The sequence below is a fragment of the Pelobates fuscus genome, chromosome 4 (assembly GCF_036172605.1).
Source record: "Pelobates fuscus isolate aPelFus1 chromosome 4, aPelFus1.pri, whole genome shotgun sequence".
Classification (NCBI taxonomy): domain Eukaryota; kingdom Metazoa; phylum Chordata; class Amphibia; order Anura; family Pelobatidae; genus Pelobates; species Pelobates fuscus.
The window spans coordinates 257,468,202-257,487,695 of record NC_086320.1 but is presented as its reverse complement, the minus strand read 5'-3'; the positions used below and the strand labels follow the sequence as shown (position 1 = coordinate 257,487,695).

The window sequence follows — 19,494 nt, the reverse complement described above, 5'->3', positions numbered from 1 at the left end:
ATCTCAACATATAAAAAGAAGTCAAAATTTCTGATTCGTCCACCAAAGAACACTTCAGAAACTTTTGACAGTTTTAATATCTTTGTCAGCTTAAACATTTAACACATTTTCCATTTTCTGATCAATCCAAAAACACTGCATAACCTTTGAATTTTTTTTAAAAAGAGATCTTTTTTTTTTTAATTGCCAGTGGCGTAAAAGAGTATATTACATTTTGACTGTTTATCGCTCTAGCTATTTTTTTTCGTTGACCTTCTATATACAAGCAGATGAGGCTCCGTGGCGCAATGGATAGCGCATTGGACTTCTAGTGTATTGAAGGCATTCAAAGGTTGTGGGTTCGAGTCCCACCAGAGTCGTTGTGTTTTGCTAACAAAGCAGTCAAACCTTTGTAAGAAATACTCCTTCAATACTACAACTACAACATGAAAAACAATCTTAACAAATCTCTAACATAGGTAGTTAACTAGATGCATTCAGAATGGATCTTAGAATAAGAAGTTAAGAAAGTTGAATAAATATTACCAACAATTACATTTAAATTAATAATGATGGAAACCTGAGCTTAATGTATCACATTACACTTTGATTCTCTATTTATATTAAAGGACTCAAAGAGCTGTTCCCCTTAAACCATGGATGTCAGCTCATATCGTTAGGTGCAAATCAGAAACATCTTGCCCAAATTCCAGAAACTTTTTATTAGTTAAGAAAAAAAAAGTACAGAGCTTTCTACCAAAGACCACTTAACATGTCTGTATGGCCTTCTTTTGTCACTATTGGCAGTAAGTTGTACCAGGAAAAGGAAAGGGATGAAAATGTTGTAATTTATGTTGTTAAATGGAAATCTCAACATATAAAAAGAAGTCAAAATTTCTGATTCGTCCACCAAAGAACACTTCAGAAACTTTTGACAGTTTTAATATCTTTGTCAGCTTAAACATTTAACACATTTTCCATTTTCTGATCAATCCAAAAACACTGCATAACCTTTGAATTTTTTTTTAAAAAGAGATCTTTTTTTTTTTTTTTTAATTGCCAGTGGCGTAAAAGAGTATCTTACATTTTGACTGTTTATCGCTCTAGCTATTTTTTTTCGTTGACCTTCTATATAAAAGCAGATGAGGCTCTGAAGCTTTGTAAGAAATACTCCTTCAATACTACAACTACAACATGAAAAACAATCTTAACAAATCTCTAACATAGGTGGTTAACTAGATGCATTCAGAAGGGATCTTAGAATAAGAAGTTAAGAAAGTTGAATAAATGTTACCAACAATTACATTTAAATTAATAATGATGGAAACCTGAGCTTAATGTATCACATTACACTTTGATTCTCCATTTATATTAAAGGACTCAAAGAGCTGTTCCCCTTAAACCATGGATGTCATCTCATATCGTTAGGTGCAAATCAGAAACATCTTGCCCAAATTCCAGAAACTTTTTATTAGTTAAGAAAAAAAAAGTACAGAGCTTTCTACCAAAGACCACTTAACATGTCTGTATGGCCTTCTTTTGTCACTATTGGCAGTAAGTTGTACCAGGAAAAGGAAAGGGATGAAAATGTTGTAATTTATGTTGTTAAATGGAAATCTCAACATATAAAAAGAAGTCAAAATTTCTGATTCGTCCACCAAAGAACACTTCAGAAACTTTTGACAGTTTTAATATCTTTGTCAGCTTAAACATTTAACACATTTTCCATTTTCTGATCAATCCAAAAACACTGCATAACCTTTTAATTTTTTTTTAAAAATAGATCTTTTTTTTTTCTTTTAATTGCCAGTGGCGTAAAAGAGTATATTACATTTTGACTGTGTATCACTCTAGCTATTTGTTTTCGATGACCTTCGAGATACAAGCCGATGAGGCTCTGTGGCGCAATGGATAGCGCATTGGACTTCTAGTGTATTGAAGGCATTCAAAGGTTGTGGGTTCGAGTCCCACCAGAGTCGTTGTGTTTTGCTAACAAAGCAGTCAAACCTTTGTAAGAAATACTCCTTCAATACTACAACTACAACATGAAAAACAATCTTAACAAATCTCTAACATAGGTGTTTAACTAGATGCATTCAGAAGGGATCTTAGAATAAGAAGTTAAGAAAGTTGAATAAATATTACCAACAATTACATTTAAATTAATAATGATGGAAACCTGAGCTTAATGTATCACAGTACACTTTGATTCTCCATTTATATTAAAGGACTCAAAGAGCTGTTCCCCTTAAACCATGGATGTCAGCTCATATCGTTAGGTGCAAATCAGAAACATCTTGCCCAAATTCCAGAAACTTTTTATTAGTTAAGAAAAATAAAGTACAGAGCTTTCTACCAAAGACCACTTAACATGTCTGTATGGCCTTCTTTTGTCACTATTGGCAGTAAGTTGTACCAGGAAAAGGAAAGGGATGAAAATGTTGTAATTTATGTTGTTAAATGGAAATCTCAACATATAAAAAGAAGTCAAAATGTCTGATTCGTCCACCAAAGAACACTTCAGAAACTTTTGACAGTTTTAATATCTTTGTCAGCTTAAACATTTAACACATTTTCCATTTTCTGATCAATCCAAAAACACTGCATAACCTTTGAATTTTTTTAAAAAGAGATCTTTTTTTTTTCTTTTAATTGCCAGTGGCGTAAAAGAGTATATTACATTTTGACTGTGTATCACTCTAGCTATTTTTTTTTCGATGACCTTCTAGATACAAGCAGATGAGGCTCTGTGGCGCAATGGATAGCGCATTGGACTTCTAGTGTATTGAAGGCATTCAAAGGTTGTGGGTTCGAGTCCCACCAGAGTAGTTGTGTTTTGCTAACAAAGCAGATAAACCTTTGTAAGAAATACTCCTTCAATACTACAACTACAACATGAAAAACAATCTTAACAAATCTCTAACATAGGTGGTTAACTAGATGCATTCAGAAGGAATCTTAGAATAAGAAGTTAAGAAAGTTGAATAAATATTACCAACAATTACATTTAAATTAATAATGATGGAAACCTGAGCTTAATGTATCACAGTACAATTTGATTCTCCATTTATATTAAAGGACTCAAAGAGCTGTTCCCCTTAAACCATGGATGTCAGCTCATATCGTTAGGTGCAAATCAGACACATCTTGCCCAAATTCCAGAAACTTTTTATTAGTTAAGAAAAATAAAGTACAGAGCTTTCTACCAAAGACCACTTAACATGTCTGTATGGCCTTCTTTTGTCACTATTGGCAGTAAGTTGTACCAGGAAAAGGAAAGGGATGAAAATGTTGTAATTTATGTTGTTAAATGGAAATCTCAACATATAAAAAGAAGTCAAAATTTCTGATTTGTCCACCAAAGAACACTTCAGAAACTTTTGACAGTTTTAATATCTTTGTCAGCTTAAACATTTAACACATTTTCCATTTTCTGATCAATCCAAAAACACTGCATAACCTTTGAATTTTTTTTAAAAAGAGATCTTTTTTTTTTTTTAATTGCCAGTGGCGTAAAAGAGTATATTACATTTTGACTGTTTATCGCTCTAGCTATTTTTTTTCGTTGACCTTCTATATACAAGCAGATGAGGCTCCGTGGCGCAATGGATAGCGCATTGGACTTCTAGTGTATTGAAGGCATTCAAAGGTTGTGGGTTCGAGTCCCACCAGAGTCGTTGTGTTTTGCTAACAAAGCAGTCAAACCTTTGTAAGAAATACTCCTTCAATACTACAACTACAACATGAAAAACAATCTTAACAAATCTCTAACATAGGTAGTTAACTAGATGCATTCAGAATGGATCTTAGAATAAGAAGTTAAGAAAGTTGAATAAATATTACCAACAATTACATTTAAATTAATAATGATGGAAACCTGAGCTTAATGTATCACATTACACTTTGATTCTCTATTTATATTAAAGGACTCAAAGAGCTGTTCCCCTTAAACCATGGATGTCAGCTCATATCGTTAGGTGCAAATCAGAAACATCTTGCCCAAATTCCAGAAACTTTTTATTAGTTAAGAAAAAAAAAGTACAGAGCTTTCTACCAAAGACCACTTAACATGTCTGTATGGCCTTCTTTTGTCACTATTGGCAGTAAGTTGTACCAGGAAAAGGAAAGGGATGAAAATGTTTTAATTTATGTTGTTAAATGGAAATCTCAACATATAAAAAGAAGTCAAAATTTCTGATTCGTCCACCAAAGAACACTTCAGAAACTTTTGACAGTTTTAATATCTTTGTCAGCTTAAACATTTAACACATTTTCCATTTTCTGATCAATCCAAAAACACTGCATAACCTTTGAATTTTTTTTAAAAAGAGATTTTTTTTTTTTTAATTGCCAGTGGCGTAAAAGAGTATATTACATTTTGACTGTTTATCGCTCTAGCTATTTTTTTTCGTTGACCTTCTATATACAAGCAGATGAGGCTCTGTGGCGCAATGGATAGCGCATTGGACTTCTTGTGTATTGAAGGCATTCAAAGGTTGTGGGTTCGAGTCCCACCAGAGTCGTTGTGTTTTGCTAACAAAGCAGACAAACCTTTGTTAGAAATACTCCTTCAATACTACAACTACAACATGAAAAACAATCTTAACAAATCTATAACATAGGTGGTTAACTAGATGCATTCAGAAGGGATCTTAGAATAAGAAGTTAAGAAAGTTGAATAAATATTACCAACAATTACATTTAAATTAATAATGATGGAAACCTGAGCTTAATGTATCACAGTACACTTTGATTCTCCATTTATATTAAAGGACTCAAAGAGCTGTTCCCCTTAAACCATGGATGTCAGCTCATATCGTTAGGTGCAAATCAGAAACATCTTGCCCAAATTCCAGAAACTTTTTATTAGTTAAGAAAAAAAAAGTACAGAGCTTTCTACCAAAGACCACTTAACATGTCTGTATGGCCTTCTTTTGTCACTATTGGCAGTAAGTTGTACCAGGAAAAGGAAAGGGATGAAAATGTTGTAATTTATGTTGTTAAATGGAAATCTCAACATATAAAAAGAAGTCAAAATTTCTGATTCGTCCACCAAAGAACACTTCAGAAACTTTTGACAGTTTTAATATCTTTGTCAGCTTAAACATTTAACACATTTTCCATTTTCTGATCAATCCAAAAACACTGCATAACCTTTGAATTTTTTTTTAAAAAGAGATCTTTTTTTTTTTTTTTTAATTGCCAGTGGCGTAAAAGAGTATCTTACATTTTGACTGTTTATCGCTCTAGCTATTTTTTTTCGTTGACCTTCTATATAAAAGCAGATGAGGCTCTGTGGCGCAATGGATAGCGCATTGGACTTCTTAGTGTATTGAAGGCATTCAAAGGTTGTGGGTTCGAGTCCCACCAGAGTCGTTGTGTTTTGCTAACAAAGCAGTCAAAGATTTGTAAGAAATACTCCTTCAATACTACAACTACAACATGAAAAACAATCTTAACAAATCTCTAACATAGGTGGTTAACTAGATGCATTCAGAATGGATCTTAGAATAAGAAGTTAAGAAAGTTGAATAAATATTACCAACAATTACATTTAAATTAATAATGATGGAAACCTGAGCTTAATGTATCACATTACACTTTGATTCTCCATTTATATTAAAGGACTCAAAGAGCTGTTCCCCTTAAACCATGGATGTCATCTCATATCGTTAGGTGCAAATCAGAAACATCTTGCCCAAATTCCAGAAACTTTTTATTAGTTAAGAAAAAAAAAGTACAGAGCTTTCTACCAAAGACCACTTAACATGTCTGTATGGCCTTCTTTTGTCACTATTGGCAGTAAGTTGTACCAGGAAAAGGAAAGGGATGAAAATGTTGTAATTTATGTTGTTAAATGGAAATCTCAACATATAAAAAGAAGTCAAAATTTCTGATTCGTCCACCAAAGAACACTTCAGAAACTTTTGACAGTTTTAATATCTTTGTCAGCTTAAACATTTAACACATTTTCCATTTTCTGATCAATCCAAAAACACTGCATAACCTTTGAATTTTTTTTAAAAAGAGATCTTTTTTTTTTTTTTTTAATTGCCAGTGGCGTAAAAGAGTATATTACATTTTGACTGTTTATCGCTCTAGCTATTTTTTTTCGTTGACCTTCTATATACAAGCAGATGAGGCTCTGTGGCGCAATGGATAGCGCATTGGACTTCTTGTGTATTGAAGGCATTCAAAAGTTGTGGGTTCGAGTCCCACCAGAGTCGTCGTGTTTTGCTAACAAAGCAGACAAACCTTTGTAAGAAATACTCCTTCAATACTACAACTACAACATGAAAAACAATCTTAACAAATCTATAACATAGGTGGTTAACTAGATGCATTCAGAAGGGATCTTAGAATAAGAAGTTAAGAAAGTTGAATAAATATTACCAACAATTACATTTAAATTAATAATGATGGAAACCTGAGCTTAATGTATCACAGTACACTTTGATTCTCCATTTATATTAAAGGACTCAAAGAGCTGTTCCCCTTAAACCATGGATGTCAGCTCATATCGTTAGGTGCAAATCAGAAACATCTTGCCCAAATTCCAGAAACTTTTTATTAGTTAAGAAAAATAAAGTACAGAGCTTTCTACCAAAGACCACTTAACATGTCTGTATGGCCTTCTTTTGTCACTATTGGCAGTAAGTTGTACCAGGAAAAGGAAAGGGATGAAAATGTTGTAATTTATGTTGTTAAATGGAAATCTCAACATATAAAAAGAAGTCAAAATTTCTGATTTGTCCACCAAAGAACACTTCAGAAACTTTTGACAGTTTTAATATCTTTGTCAGCTTAAACATTTAACACATTTTCCATTTTCTGATCAATCCAAAAACACTGCATAACCTTTGAATTTTTTTTAAAAAGAGATCTTTTTTTTTAATTGCCAGTGGCGTAAAAGAGTATATTAAATTTTGACTGTTTATCGCTCTAGCTATTTTTTTTCGTTGACCTTCTATATACAAGCAGATGAGGCTCTGTGGCGCAATGGATAGCGCATTGGACTTCTAGTGTATTGAAGGCATTCAAAGGTTGTGGGTTCGAGTCCCAACAGAGTCGTTGTGTTTTGCTAACAAAGCAGTCAAACCTTTGTAAGAAATACTCCTTCAATACTACAACTACAACATGAAAAACAATCTTAACAAATCTCTAACATAGGTGGTTAACTAGATGCATTCAGAATGGATCTTAGAATAAGAAGTTAAGAAAGTTGAATAAATATTACCAACAATTACATTTAAATTAATAATGATGGAAACCTGAGCTTAATGTATCACAGTACACTTTGATTCTCCATTTATATTAAAGGACTCAAAGAGCTGTTCCCCTTAAACCATGGATGTCAGCTCATATCGTTAGGTGCAAATCAGAAACATCTTGCCCAAATTCCAGAAACTTTTTATTAGTTAAGAAAAATAAAGTACAGAGCTTTCTACCAAAGACCACTTAACATGTCTGTATGGCCTTCTTTTGTCACTATTGGCAGTAAGTTGTACCAGGAAAAGGAAAGGGATGAAAATGTTGTAATTTATGTTGTTAAATGGAAATCTCAACATATAAAAAGAAGTCAAAATGTCTGATTCGTCCACCAAAGAACACTTCAGAAACTTTTGACAGTTTTAATATCTTTGTCAGCTTAAACATTTAACACATTTTCAATTTTCTGATCAATCCAAAAACACTGCATAACCTTTGAATTTTTTTTAAAAAGAGATCTTTTTTTTTTCTTTTAATTGCCAGTGGCGTAAAAGAGTATATTACATTTTGACTGTGTATCACTCTAGCTATTTTTTTTCGATGACCTTCTAGATACAAGCAGATGAGGCTCTGTGGCGCAATGGATAGCGCATTTGACTTCTAGTGTATTGAAGGCATTCAAAAGTTGTGGGTTCGAGTCCCACCAGAGTCGTGTTTTGCAGACAAATCTTTGTAAGAAATACTCCTTCAATACTACAACTACAACATGAAAAACAATCTTAACAAATCTCTAACATAGGTGGTTAACTAGATGCATTCAGAAGGGATCTTAGAATAAGAAGTTAAGAAAGTTGAATAAATATTACCAACAATTACATTTAAATTAATAATGATGGAAACCTGAGCTTAATGTATCACAGTACACTTTGATTCTCCATTTATATTAAAGGACTCAAAGAGCTGTTCCCCTTAAACCATGGATGTCAGCTCATATCGTTAGGTGCAAATCAGAAACATCTTGCCCAAATTCCAGAAACTTTTTATTAGTTAAGAAAAATAAAGTACAGAGCTTTCTACCAAAGACCACTTAACATGTCTGTATGGCCTTCTTTTGTCACTATTGGCAGTAAGTTGTACCAGGAAAAGGAAAGGGATGAAAATGTTGTAATTTATGTTTTTAAATTAGATACAAGCAGATGAGGCTCTGTGGCGCAATGGATAGCGCATTGGACTTCTAGTGTATTGAAAGAATTCAAAGGTTGTGGGTGCGAGTCCCACCATAATTGTGTTTTGCTAACAAAGCAGACAAACCTTTGTAAGAAATACTCCTTCAATACTACAACTACAACATGAAAAACAATCTTAACAAATCTCTAACATAGGTGGTTAACTAGATGCATTCAGAAGGGATCTTAGAATAAGAAGTTAAGAAAGTTGAATAAATATTACCAACAATTACATTTAAATTAATAATGATGGAAACCTGAGCTTAATGTATCACAGTACACTTTGATTCTCCATTTATATTAAAGGACTCAAAGAGCTGTTCCCCTTAAACCATGGATGTCAGCTCATATCGTTAGGTGCAAATCTTCTTTTGTCACTATTGGCAGTAAGTTGTACCAGGAAAAGGAAAGGGATGAAAATGTTGTAATTTATGTTGTTAAATGGAAATCTCAACATATAAAAAGAAGTCAAAATGTCTGATTCGTCCACCAAAGAACACTTCAGAAACTTTTGACAGTTTTAATATCTTTGTCAACTTAAACATTTAACACATTTTCAATTTTCTGATCAATCCAAAAACACTGCATAACCTTTGAATTTTTTTTAAAAAGAGATCTTTTTTTTTTCTTTTAATTGCCAGTGGCGTAAAAGAGTATATTACATTTTGACTGTGTATCACTCTAGCTATTTTTTTCGATGACCTTCTAGATACAAGCAGATGAGGCTCTGTGGCGCAATGGATAGCGCATTGGACTTCTAGTGTATTGAAAGAATTCAAAGGTTGTGGGTTCGAGTCCCACCATAATTGTGTTTTGCTAACAAAGCAGACAAACCTTTGTAAGAAATACTCCTTCAATACTACAACTACAACATGAAAAACAATCTTAACAAATCTCTAACATAGGTGGTTAACTAGATGCATTCAGAAGGGATCTTAGAATAAGAAGTTAAGAAAGTTGAATAAATATTACCAACAATTACATTTAAATTAATAATGATGGAAACCTGAGCTTAATGTATCACAGTACACTTTGATTCTCCATTTATATTAAAGGACTCAAAGAGCTGTTCCCCTTAAACCATGGATGTCAGCTCATATCGTTAGGTGCAAATCAGAAACATCTTGCCCAAATTCCAGAAACTTTTTATTAGTTAAGAAAAATAAAGTACAGAGCTTTCTACCAAAGACCACTTAACATGTCTGTATGGCCTTCTTTTGTCACTATTGGCAGTAAGTTGTACCAGGAAAAGGAAAGGGATGAAAATGTTGTAATTTATGTTGTTAAATGGAAATCTCAACATATAAAAAGAAGTCAAAATGTCTGATTCGTCCACCAAAGAACACTTCAGAAACTTTTGACAGTTTTAATATCTTTGTCAACTTAAACATTTAACACATTTTCAATTTTCTGATCAATCCAAAAACACTGCATAACCTTTGAATTTTTTTTAAAAAGAGATCTTTTTTTTTCTTTTAATTGCCAGTGGCGTAAAAGAGTATATTACATTTTGACTGTGTATCACTCTAGCTATTTTTTTCGATGACCTTCTAGATACAAGCAGATGAGGCTCTGTGGCGCAATGGATAGCGCATTTGACTTCTAGTGTATTGAAGGCATTCAAAAGTTGTGGGTTCGAGTCCCACCAGAGTCGTGTTTTGCAGACAAATCTTTGTAAGAAATACTCCTTCAATACTACAACTACAACATGAAAAACAATCTTAACAAATCTCTAACATAGGTGGTTAACTAGATGCATTCAGAAGGGATCTTAGAATAAGAAGTTAAGAAAGTTGAATAAATATTACCAACAATTACATTTAAATTAATAATGATGGAAACCTGAGCTTAATGTATCACAGTACACTTTGATTCTCCATTTATATTAAAGGACTCAAAGAGCTGTTCCCCTTAAACCATGGATGTCAGCTCATATCGTTAGGTGCAAATCAGAAACATCTTGCCCAAATTCCAGAAACTTTTTATTAGTTAAGAAAAAAAAAGTACAGAGCTTTCTACCAAAGACCACTTAACATGTCTGTATGGCCTTCTTTTGTCACTATTGGCAGTAAGTTGTACCAGGAAAAGGAAAGGGATGAAAATGTTGTAATTTATGTTGTTAAATGGAAATCTCAACATATAAAAAGAAGTCAAAATTTCTGATTCGTCCACCAAAGAACACTTCAGAAACTTTTGACAGTTTTAATATCTTTGTCAGCTTAAACATTTAACACATTTTCCATTTTCTGATCAATCCAAAAACACTGCATAACCTTTGAATTTTTTTTTAAAAAGAGATCTTTTTTTTTTTTTTTTAATTGCCAGTGGCGTAAAAGAGTATCTTACATTTTGACTGTTTATCGCTCTAGCTATTTTTTTTCGTTGACCTTCTATATAAAAGCAGATGAGGCTCTGTGGCGCAATGGATAGCGCATTGGACTTCTTAGTGTATTGAAGGCATTCAAAGGTTGTGGGTTCGAGTCCCACCAGAGTCGTTGTGTTTTGCTAACAAAGCAGTCAAAGCTTTGTAAGAAATACTCCTTCAATACTACAACTACAACATGAAAAACAATCTTAACAAATCTCTAACATAGGTGGTTAACTAGATGCATTCAGAATGGATCTTAGAATAAGAAGTTAAGAAAGTTGAATAAATATTACCAACAATTACATTTAAATTAATAATGATGGAAACCTGAGCTTAATGTATCACATTACACTTTGATTCTCCATTTATATTAAAGGACTCAAAGAGCTGTTCCCCTTAAACCATGGATGTCATCTCATATCGTTAGGTGCAAATCAGAAACATCTTGCCCAAATTCCAGAAACTTTTTATTAGTTAAGAAAAAAAAAGTACAGAGCTTTCTACCAAAGACCACTTAACATGTCTGTATGGCCTTCTTTTGTCACTATTGGCAGTAAGTTGTACCAGGAAAAGGAAAGGGATGAAAATGTTGTAATTTATGTTGTTAAATGGAAATCTCAACATATAAAAAGAAGTCAAAATTTCTGATTCGTCCACCAAAGAACACTTCAGAAACTTTTGACAGTTTTAATATCTTTGTCAGCTTAAACATTTAACACATTTTCCATTTTCTGATCAATCCAAAAACACTGCATAACCTTTGAATTTTTTTTAAAAAGAGATCTTTTTTTTTTTTTTTTTAATTGCCAGTGGCGTAAAAGAGTATATTACATTTTGACTGTTTATCGCTCTAGCTATTTTTTTTCGTTGACCTTCTATATACAAGCAGATGAGGCTCTGTGGCGCAATGGATAGCGCATTGGACTTCTTGTGTATTGAAGGCATTCAAAGGTTGTGGGTTCGAGTCCCACCAGAGTCGTTGTGTTTTGCTAACAAAGCAGACAAACCTTTGTTAGAAATACTCCTTCAATACTACAACTACAACATGAAAAACAATCTTAACAAATCTATAACATAGGTGGTTAACTAGATGCATTCAGAAGGGATCTTAGAATAAGAAGTTAAGAAAGTTGAATAAATATTACCAACAATTACATTTAAATTAATAATGATGGAAACCTGAGCTTAATGTATCACAGTACACTTTGATTCTCCATTTATATTAAAGGACTCAAAGAGCTGTTCCCCTTAAACCATGGATGTCAGCTCATATCGTTAGGTGCAAATCAGAAACATCTTGCCCAAATTCCAGAAACTTTTTATTAGTTAAGAAAAAAAAAGTACAGAGCTTTCTACCAAAGACCACTTAACATGTCTGTATGGCCTTCTTTTGTCACTATTGGCAGTAAGTTGTACCAGGAAAAGGAAAGGGATGAAAATGTTGTAATTTATGTTGTTAAATGGAAATCTCAACATATAAAAAGAAGTCAAAATTTCTGATTCGTCCACCAAAGAACACTTCAGAAACTTTTGACAGTTTTAATATCTTTGTCAGCTTAAACATTTAACACATTTTCCATTTTCTGATCAATCCAAAAACACTGCATAACCTTTGAATTTTTTTTTAAAAAGAGATCTTTTTTTTTTTTTTTAATTGCCAGTGGCGTAAAAGAGTATCTTACATTTTGACTGTTTATCGCTCTAGCTATTTTTTTTCGTTGACCTTCTATATAAAAGCAGATGAGGCTCTGTGGCGCAATGGATAGCGCATTGGACTTCTTAGTGTATTGAAGGCATTCAAAGGTTGTGGGTTCGAGTCCCACCAGAGTCGTTGTGTTTTGCTAACAAAGCAGTCAAAGCTTTGTAAGAAATACTCCTTCAATACTACAACTACAACATGAAAAACAATCTTAACAAATCTCTAACATAGGTGGTTAACTAGATGCATTCAGAATGGATCTTAGAATAAGAAGTTAAGAAAGTTGAATAAATATTACCAACAATTACATTTAAATTAATAATGATGGAAACCTGAGCTTAATGTATCACATTACACTTTGATTCTCCATTTATATTAAAGGACTCAAAGAGCTGTTCCCCTTAAACCATGGATGTCATCTCATATCGTTAGGTGCAAATCAGAAACATCTTGCCCAAATTCCAGAAACTTTTTATTAGTTAAGAAAAAAAAAGTACAGAGCTTTCTACCAAAGACCACTTAACATGTCTGTATGGCCTTCTTTTGTCACTATTGGCAGTAAGTTGTACCAGGAAAAGGAAAGGGATGAAAATGTTGTAATTTATGTTGTTAAATGGAAATCTCAACATATAAAAAGAAGTCAAAATTTCTGATTCGTCCACCAAAGAACACTTCAGAAACTTTTGACAGTTTTAATATCTTTGTCAGCTTAAACATTTAACACATTTTCCATTTTCTGATCAATCCAAAAACACTGCATAACCTTTGAATTTTTTTTAAAAAGAGATCTTTTTTTTTTTTTTTTAATTGCCAGTGGCGTAAAAGAGTATATTACATTTTGACTGTTTATCGCTCTAGCTATTTTTTTTCGTTGACCTTCTATATACAAGCAGATGAGGCTCTGTGGCGCAATGGATAGCGCATTGGACTTCTTGTGTATTGAAGGCATTCAAAAGTTGTGGGTTCGAGTCCCACCAGAGTCGTCGTGTTTTGCTAACAAAGCAGACAAACCTTTGTAAGAAATACTCCTTCAATACTACAACTACAACATGAAAAACAATCTTAACAAATCTATAACATAGGTGGTTAACTAGATGCATTCAGAAGGGATCTTAGAATAAGAAGTTAAGAAAGTTGAATAAATATTACCAACAATTACATTTAAATTAATAATGATGGAAACCTGAGCTTAATGTATCACAGTACACTTTGATTCTCCATTTATATTAAAGGACTCAAAGAGCTGTTCCCCTTAAACCATGGATGTCAGCTCATATCGTTAGGTGCAAATCAGAAACATCTTGCCCAAATTCCAGAAACTTTTTATTAGTTAAGAAAAAAAAAGTACAGAGCTTTCTACCAAAGACCACTTAACATGTCTGTATGGCCTTCTTTTGTCACTATTGGCAGTAAGTTGTACCAGGAAAAGGAAAGGGATGAAAATGTTGTAATTTATGTTGTTAAATGGAAATCTCAACATATAAAAAGAAGTCAAAATTTCTGATTTGTCCACCAAAGAACACTTCAGAAACTTTTGACAGTTTTAATATCTTTGTCAGCTTAAACATTTAACACATTTTCCATTTTCTGATCAATCCAAAAACACTGCATAACCTTTGAATTTTTTTTAAAAAGAGATCTTTTTTTTTAATTGCCAGTGGCGTAAAAGAGTATATTAAATTTTGACTGTTTATCGCTCTAGCTATTTTTTTTCGTTGACCTTCTATATACAAGCAGATGAGGCTCTGTGGCGCAATGGATAGCGCATTGGACTTCTAGTGTATTGAAGGCATTCAAAGGTTGTGGGTTCGAGTCCCAACAGAGTCGTTGTGTTTTGCTAACAAAGCAGTCAAACCTTTGTAAGAAATACTCCTTCAATACTACAACTACAACATGAAAAACAATCTTAACAAATCTCTAACATAGGTGGTTAACTAGATGCATTCAGAATGGATCTTAGAATAAGAAGTTAAGAAAGTTGAATAAATATTACCAACAATTACATTTAAATTAATAATGATGGAAACCTGAGCTTAATGTATCACAGTACACTTTGATTCTCCATTTATATTAAAGGACTCAAAGAGCTGTTCCCCTTAAACCATGGATGTCAGCTCATATCGTTAGGTGCAAATCAGAAACATCTTGCCCAAATTCCAGAAACTTTTTATTAGTTAAGAAAAATAAAGTACAGAGCTTTCTACCAAAGACCACTTAACATGTCTGTATGGCCTTCTTTTGTCACTATTGGCAGTAAGTTGTACCAGGAAAAGGAAAGGGATGAAAATGTTGTAATTTATGTTGTTAAATGGAAATCTCAACATATAAAAAGAAGTCAAAATGTCTGATTCGTCCACCAAAGAACACTTCAGAAACTTTTGACAGTTTTAATATCTTTGTCAGCTTAAACATTTAACACATTTTCAATTTTCTGATCAATCCAAAAACACTGCATAACCTTTGAATTTTTTTTAAAAAGAGATCTTTTTTTTTTCTTTTAATTGCCAGTGGCGTAAAAGAGTATATTACATTTTGACTGTGTATCACTCTAGCTATTTTTTTTCGATGACCTTCTAGATACAAGCAGATGAGGCTCTGTGGCGCAATGGATAGCGCATTTGACTTCTAGTGTATTGAAGGCATTCAAAAGTTGTGGGTTCGAGTCCCACCAGAGTCGTGTTTTGCAGACAAATCTTTGTAAGAAATACTCCTTCAATACTACAACTACAACATGAAAAACAATCTTAACAAATCTCTAACATAGGTGGTTAACTAGATGCATTCAGAAGGGATCTTAGAATAAGAAGTTAAGAAAGTTGAATAAATATTACCAACAATTACATTTAAATTAATAATGATGGAAACCTGAGCTTAATGTATCACAGTACACTTTGATTCTCCATTTATATTAAAGGACTCAAAGAGCTGTTCCCCTTAAACCATGGATGTCAGCTCATATCGTTAGGTGCAAATCAGAAACATCTTGCCCAAATTCCAGAAACTTTTTATTAGTTAAGAAAAATAAAGTACAGAGCTTTCTACCAAAGACCACTTAACATGTCTGTATGGCCTTCTTTTGTCACTATTGGCAGTAAGTTGTACCAGGAAAAGGAAAGGGATGAAAATGTTGTAATTTATGTTTTTAAATTAGATACAAGCAGATGAGGCTCTGTGGCGCAATGGATAGCGCATTGGACTTCTAGTGTATTGAAAGAATTCAAAGGTTGTGGGTTCGAGTCCCACCATAATTGTGTTTTGCTAACAAAGCAGACAAACCTTTGTAAGAAATACTCCTTCAATACTACAACTACAACATGAAAAACAATCTTAACAAATCTCTAACATAGGTGGTTAACTAGATGCATTCAGAAGGGATCTTAGAATAAGAAGTTAAGAAAGTTGAATAAATATTACCAACAATTACATTTAAATTAATAATGATGGAAACCTGAGCTTAATGTATCACAGTACACTTTGATTCTCCATTTATATTAAAGGACTCAAAGAGCTGTTCCCCTTAAACCATGGATGTCAGCTCATATCGTTAGGTGCAAATCTTCTTTTGTCACTATTGGCAGTAAGTTGTACCAGGAAAAGGAAAGGGATGAAAATGTTGTAATTTATGTTGTTAAATGGAAATCTCAACATATAAAAAGAAGTCAAAATGTCTGATTCGTCCACCAAAGAACACTTCAGAAACTTTTGACAGTTTTAATATCTTTGTCAACTTAAACATTTAACACATTTTCAATTTTCTGATCAATCCAAAAACACTGCATAACCTTTGAATTTTTTTTAAAAAGAGATCTTTTTTTTTTCTTTTAATTGCCAGTGGCGTAAAAGAGTATATTACATTTTGACTGTGTATCACTCTAGCTATTTTTTTCGATGACCTTCTAGATACAAGCAGATGAGGCTCTGTGGCGCAATGGATAGCGCATTGGACTTCTAGTGTATTGAAAGAATTCAAAGGTTGTGGGTTCGAGTCCCACCATAATTGTGTTTTGCTAACAAAGCAGACAAACCTTTGTAAGAAATACTCCTTCAATACTACAACTACAACATGAAAAACAATCTTAACAAATCTCTAACATAGGTGGTTAACTAGATGCATTCAGAAGGGATCTTAGAATAAGAAGTTAAGAAAGTTGAATAAATATTACCAACAATTACATTTAAATTAATAATGATGGAAACCTGAGCTTAATGTATCACAGTACACTTTGATTCTCCATTTATATTAAAGGACTCAAAGAGCTGTTCCCCTTAAACCATGGATGTCAGCTCATATCGTTAGGTGCAAATCAGAAACATCTTGCCCAAATTCCAGAAACTTTTTATTAGTTAAGAAAAATAAAGTACAGAGCTTTCTACCAAAGACCACTTAACATGTCTGTATGGCCTTCTTTTGTCACTATTGGCAGTAAGTTGTACCAGGAAAAGGAAAGGGATGAAAATGTTGTAATTTATGTTGTTAAATGGAAATCTCAACATATAAAAAGAAGTCAAAATGTCTGATTCGTCCACCAAAGAACACTTCAGAAACTTTTGACAGTTTTAATATCTTTGTCAACTTAAACATTTAACACATTTTCAATTTTCTGATCAATCCAAAAACACTGCATAACCTTTGAATTTTTTTTAAAAAGAGATCTTTTTTTTTCTTTTAATTGCCAGTGGCGTAAAAGAGTATATTACATTTTGACTGTGTATCACTCTAGCTATTTTTTTCGATGACCTTCTAGATACAAGCAGATGAGGCTCTGTGGCGCAATGGATAGCGCATTTGACTTCTAGTGTATTGAAGGCATTCAAAAGTTGTGGGTTCGAGTCCCACCAGAGTCGTGTTTTGCAGACAAATCTTTGTAAGAAATACTCCTTCAATACTACAACTACAACATGAAAAACAATCTTAACAAATCTCTAACATAGGTGGTTAACTAGATGCATTCAGAAGGGATCTTAGAATAAGAAGTTAAGAAAGTTGAATAAATATTACCAACAATTACATTTAAATTAATAATGATGGAAACCTGAGCTTAATGTATCACAGTACACTTTGATTCTCCATTTATATTAAAGGACTCAAAGAGCTGTTCCCCTTAAACCATGGATGTCAGCTCATATCGTTAGGTGCAAATCAGAAACATCTTGCCCAAATTCCAGAAACTTTTTATTAGTTAAGAAAAAAAAAGTACAGAGCTTTCTACCAAAGACCACTTAACATGTCTGTATGGCCTTCTTTTGTCACTATTGGCAGTAAGTTGTACCAGGAAAAGGAAAGGGATGAAAATGTTGTAATTTATGTTGTTAAATGGAAATCTCAACATATAAAAAGAAGTCAAAATGTCTGATTCGTCCACCAAAGAACACGTCAGAAACTTTTGACAGTTTTAATATCTTTGTCAGCTTAAACATTTAACACATTTTCAATTTTCTGATCAATCCAAAAACACTGCATAACCTTTGAATTTTTTTTAAAAAGAGATCTTTTTTTTTTCTTTTAATTGCCAGTGGCGTAAAAGAGTATATTACATTTTGACTGTGTATCACTCTAGCTATTTTTTTTCGATGACCTTCTAGATACAAGCAGATGAGGCTCTGTGGCGCAATGGATAGCGCATTTGACTTCTAGTGTATTGAAGGCATTCAAAAGTTGTGGGTTCGAGTCCCACCAGAGTCGTGTTTTGCAGACAAATCTTTGTAAGAAATACTCCTTCAATACTACAACTACAACATGAAAAACAATCTTAACAAATCTCTAACATAGGTGGTTAACTAGATGCATTCAGAAGGGATCTTAGAATAAGAAGTTAAGAAAGTTGAATAAATATTACCAACAATTACATTTAAATTAATAATGATGGAAACCTGAGCTTAATGTATCACAGTACACTTTGATTCTCCATTTATATTAAAGGACTCAAAGAGCTGTTCCCCTTAAACCATGGATGTCAGCTCATATCGTTAGGTGCAAATCAGAAACATCTTGCCCAAATTCCAGAAACTTTTTATTAGTTAAGAAAAATAAAGTACAGAGCTTTCTACCAAAGACCACTTAACATGTCTGTATGGCCTTCTTTTGTCACTATTGGCAGTAAGTTGTACCAGGAAAAGGAAAGGGATGAAAATGTTGTAATTTATGTTTTTAAATTAGATACAAGCAGATGAGGCTCTGTGGCGCAATGGATAGCGCATTGGACTTCTAGTGTATTGAAAGAATTCAAAGGTTGTGGGTTCGAGTCCCACCATAATTGTGTTTTGCTAACAAAGCAGACAAACCTTTGTAAGAAATACTCCTTCAATACTACAACTACAACATGAAAAACAATCTTAACAAATCTCTAACATAGGTGGTTAACTAGATGCATTCAGAAGGGATCTTAGAATAAGAAGTTAAGAAAGTTGAATAAATATTACCAACAATTACATTTAAATTAATAATGATGGAAACCTGAGCTTAATGTATCACAGTACACTTTGATTCTCCATTTATATTAAAGGACTCAAAGAGCTGTTCCCCTTAAACCATGGATGTCAGCTCATATCGTTAGGTGCAAATCAGAAACATCTTGCCCAAATTCCAGAAACTTTTTATTAGTTAAGAAAAATAAAGTACAGAGCTTTCTACCAAAGACCACTTAACATGTCTGTATGGCCTTCTTTTGTCACTATTGGCAGTAAGTTGTACCAGGAAAAGGAAAGGGATGAAAATGTTGTAATTTATGTTGTTAAATGGAAATCTCAACATATAAAAAGAAGTCAAAATGTCTGATTCGTCCACCAAAGAACACTTCAGAAACTTTTGACAGTTTTAATATCTTTGTCAACTTAAACATTTAACACATTTTCCATTTTCTGATCAATCCAAAAACACTGCATAACCTTTGAATTTTATTTTTAAAAAGAGATCTTTTTTTTTTCTTTTAATTGCCAGTGTCGTAAAAGAGTATATTACATTTTGACTGTGTATCACTCTAGCTATTTGTTTTCGATGACCTTCTAGATACAAG

The 19,494-nt window shown here is 32.9% G+C and overlaps 13 non-coding genes across 13 annotated transcripts; all 13 read left to right on the top strand.

Moving 5' to 3' along the window:
- The first annotated feature begins 273 nt into the window (after nucleotides 1-273).
- TRNAR-UCU (transfer RNA arginine (anticodon UCU)) lies at nucleotides 274-359 on the top strand. Its single transcript is given in 2 exon segments — nucleotides 274-310; nucleotides 324-359. It is a non-coding gene; the product is annotated as a tRNA-Arg (tRNA).
- Nucleotides 360-1,872: 1,513 nt separating this feature from the next.
- On the top strand, nucleotides 1,873-1,958 carry TRNAR-UCU (transfer RNA arginine (anticodon UCU)). Its single transcript is given in 2 exon segments — nucleotides 1,873-1,909; nucleotides 1,923-1,958. It is a non-coding gene; the product is annotated as a tRNA-Arg (tRNA).
- Nucleotides 1,959-3,570: 1,612 nt separating this feature from the next.
- TRNAR-UCU (transfer RNA arginine (anticodon UCU)) lies at nucleotides 3,571-3,656 on the top strand. The gene is given in 2 exon segments: nucleotides 3,571-3,607; nucleotides 3,621-3,656. It is a non-coding gene; the product is annotated as a tRNA-Arg (tRNA).
- Nucleotides 3,657-4,416: 760 nt separating this feature from the next.
- TRNAR-UCU (transfer RNA arginine (anticodon UCU)) lies at nucleotides 4,417-4,502 on the top strand. The gene is given in 2 exon segments: nucleotides 4,417-4,453; nucleotides 4,467-4,502. It is a non-coding gene; the product is annotated as a tRNA-Arg (tRNA).
- Nucleotides 4,503-5,268: 766 nt separating this feature from the next.
- On the top strand, nucleotides 5,269-5,355 carry TRNAR-UCU (transfer RNA arginine (anticodon UCU)). The gene is given in 2 exon segments: nucleotides 5,269-5,305; nucleotides 5,320-5,355. It is a non-coding gene; the product is annotated as a tRNA-Arg (tRNA).
- A 2,459-nt stretch (nucleotides 5,356-7,814) lies between these two features.
- Nucleotides 7,815-7,900, top strand: TRNAR-UCU (transfer RNA arginine (anticodon UCU)). The gene is given in 2 exon segments: nucleotides 7,815-7,851; nucleotides 7,866-7,900. It is a non-coding gene; the product is annotated as a tRNA-Arg (tRNA).
- Nucleotides 7,901-9,982: 2,082 nt separating this feature from the next.
- On the top strand, nucleotides 9,983-10,068 carry TRNAR-UCU (transfer RNA arginine (anticodon UCU)). Its single transcript is given in 2 exon segments — nucleotides 9,983-10,019; nucleotides 10,034-10,068. It is a non-coding gene; the product is annotated as a tRNA-Arg (tRNA).
- A 754-nt stretch (nucleotides 10,069-10,822) lies between these two features.
- Nucleotides 10,823-10,909, top strand: TRNAR-UCU (transfer RNA arginine (anticodon UCU)). The gene is given in 2 exon segments: nucleotides 10,823-10,859; nucleotides 10,874-10,909. It is a non-coding gene; the product is annotated as a tRNA-Arg (tRNA).
- Nucleotides 10,910-11,675: 766 nt separating this feature from the next.
- Nucleotides 11,676-11,761, top strand: TRNAR-UCU (transfer RNA arginine (anticodon UCU)). The gene is given in 2 exon segments: nucleotides 11,676-11,712; nucleotides 11,726-11,761. It is a non-coding gene; the product is annotated as a tRNA-Arg (tRNA).
- Nucleotides 11,762-12,526: 765 nt separating this feature from the next.
- On the top strand, nucleotides 12,527-12,613 carry TRNAR-UCU (transfer RNA arginine (anticodon UCU)). Its single transcript is given in 2 exon segments — nucleotides 12,527-12,563; nucleotides 12,578-12,613. It is a non-coding gene; the product is annotated as a tRNA-Arg (tRNA).
- A 2,459-nt stretch (nucleotides 12,614-15,072) lies between these two features.
- TRNAR-UCU (transfer RNA arginine (anticodon UCU)) lies at nucleotides 15,073-15,158 on the top strand. Its single transcript is given in 2 exon segments — nucleotides 15,073-15,109; nucleotides 15,124-15,158. It is a non-coding gene; the product is annotated as a tRNA-Arg (tRNA).
- Nucleotides 15,159-17,240: 2,082 nt separating this feature from the next.
- On the top strand, nucleotides 17,241-17,326 carry TRNAR-UCU (transfer RNA arginine (anticodon UCU)). Its single transcript is given in 2 exon segments — nucleotides 17,241-17,277; nucleotides 17,292-17,326. It is a non-coding gene; the product is annotated as a tRNA-Arg (tRNA).
- Nucleotides 17,327-18,078: 752 nt separating this feature from the next.
- On the top strand, nucleotides 18,079-18,164 carry TRNAR-UCU (transfer RNA arginine (anticodon UCU)). Its single transcript is given in 2 exon segments — nucleotides 18,079-18,115; nucleotides 18,130-18,164. It is a non-coding gene; the product is annotated as a tRNA-Arg (tRNA).
- The last annotated feature ends 1,330 nt before the right edge of the window (nucleotides 18,165-19,494 follow it).